We start from the raw sequence: 2064 nt of genomic DNA on the forward strand, positions 1-2064 counted from the left end.
CCCAAAACAAACAAACCTTTCTTCCAGTTATAGGTCAAGAACCATGGAGTCAGTCACCTTTACCTCTTGTCTTTGCCAACATCTGACATCTATCCATCAACAAATCTATTGGGTTTATCTTCTAAGTGTATTAAGCATACAATCACTTCTCATCACCTGAATTTCTGTCTCCTAGGTTCTATTTCACATACAACAGCTAGAGAGTTTTTTAGTCAACATAAGTCAGATCATTATTTTCTCCTATTCAAATCCTACAATCCTACAATGACTTCCTATCCTTTCTAAGGATTAAAAAAAAAGTCCAATCCAAATTCCTTAAGTTGTTTTATAAGGCCCCACTACCTACCATCTTCAATATTATTCTTTCTTTTTCATTCAGTTGCAGCCATAGAGAAATTCTTTCTTTCTTTCTTTCTTTCTTTTTTTAACAGTCTTACTCTGTTGCCCCAGGCTAGACTGCTGTGATGGCTGTCACAGTAACCTCAAGCTCCAGGGTTCTCCTTTCCTACCTCAGCCTTCCCAAGTAGCTGGGACTATAGACATCACCAAGATGCCCATTTAATTTTTTCTACTTTTAGTAGAAACTGAGTCTCACTCTCGCTCAAGCTGGTCTCAAACTCCTGAGCTCAAGCTATCCTCCTACCTCCGCCTCCCAGAGTGCCAGGATTACAGATGTAATCCTGTACAGTCTTTGTGTCTTCATCCTGGGCTCTTTGCACTTGCTACTCTGTGTCTGGAATGCCCCACCTCCACCCCCATACACACAATCCTGACACCTACACTGATCTCTTCCTCAGCAGCTTCTGACCACTGCACAAAAAGTAGCACCTTTCCAGCATGACATCCTATACTTGGTAGGGGTATATGGCACGCTTCCTGGGTTAAGGACTCAACTCTAACTTGGACTTTACCTTACAAACGCAAACAATGTAACTTAGTCATTTGTATCCTTATATTAATCCTAAAAAAAAAAAAAAAGACATTGGTCAGGAGGCTGAGGCAAGAGAATTGCCTAAGCCCAAAAACTGGAGGTTGCTGTGAGTGTTACAGCACTCTACTGAGGGTGACAAAGCAAGACTGTCTCTAAAAAAAATTAAAAAAAAAAGACATTGGTACTGAGATTTCTGCCCTAAGACCCTGAAGTTTCAAGAAACTGCATCTTCCCAGGAGTGAAAGTTTGAGACTCTGAGATGGCTCAGGGGCATTAAATTCCCTGGCAAGTCTTTTCTGGGTTCTGGATAACTTCTGACAGAGGGAAGAAGCACAACTGCTATTCCAGCCTTGGTGGACAAGGCCCCTAGTGGATAGCTGCAATTTTCCCTTTCCTGTTTTGAGTGGGAAGGCACTGAACCTAACCTGGGGAGGGAGACCTTTTTAAATTTCCTGTTGCTGCTGTAATAAATTACCAGAAATTCAGTGGTTTGACCTGATACAAAATGATCACTTACAGAAATCTGAAATGGGTCTCACTGGGCTAAATCACAGTGATAGCAAGACTGTATTTCTTCTGGAAACTAGAGAGGAATCCACTTCCTTTTTCCCATTTCTAGAGGCCACTCACATTGCTTGGCTCAGGATCCCTTCTTCCATCTTCAAAGTCAGCAAGGATAATCAAGTTTTTCTCCTGCTGCCAACTGTCTGGTTCTCTTCTGCCTCTCTTCTCCAAATTTAAGTTTCCTTGTAACTATGTTGGTCCCTCTCAGATAATTCAGGGTGATCTCCTTATCTGCAGGTTATTTTCTCAGTAACTTAATTCCATCTGCAACCTAAGTATTTTCTCCATGTAGCCTAACATAGTCACAGGCCCTGGGTATTAGAAGGAAGGATATCTTTGGGGAGGCCATTAGTTTGCCTACCTTAGAGAGGCTAACCCCTTGCCACTTCAAATTCCCAGCTGTATTTTGTTGTTCAAAACTGGAGGCATCAAAGAGAAACAGCTGTGAGAGCTTTCGCGCACTTCCACTAAGCTTCAGGTATTCTGTCCTGCATCTTCTAGGATGGGTAGATTTTGCCAATATCCAGCAGAACTGACTCTCCTGACACTGTAACTCAGGTAGCCTTAAA

This window comes from Otolemur garnettii, unplaced genomic scaffold (genome assembly GCF_000181295.1).
Source record: "Otolemur garnettii isolate 467f Iridium unplaced genomic scaffold, OtoGar3 scaffold00044, whole genome shotgun sequence".
Lineage (NCBI taxonomy): Eukaryota > Metazoa > Chordata > Mammalia > Primates > Galagidae > Otolemur > Otolemur garnettii.